Genomic DNA, 250 nt, shown 5'->3' on the forward strand with positions numbered 1-250 from the left:
ACATTCATTACAACAGGATTAGCAGGAAAAGGAGGATAGAGTGAGGGGGCAGGGCACCTTCCACCAGCAGGACATGACAGAGTGGTAGGATACTTGAGCCCAGAAAGGTGTCTCCTTAATCCCCCCTCCCCCCCCAAAGAGACTGAGGTCAGTTTACATGACTTAGATATGGAACTGTCCCAATTTCTCTGCCAACCTGGAGTACTTTCTGGAAGCTGGCCTGGGACCCTGCGCCATTTACCCACGTGCT

Source organism: Muscardinus avellanarius (genome assembly GCF_963383645.1).
Source record: "Muscardinus avellanarius genome assembly, chromosome: 4".
NCBI lineage: Eukaryota > Metazoa > Chordata > Mammalia > Rodentia > Gliridae > Muscardinus > Muscardinus avellanarius.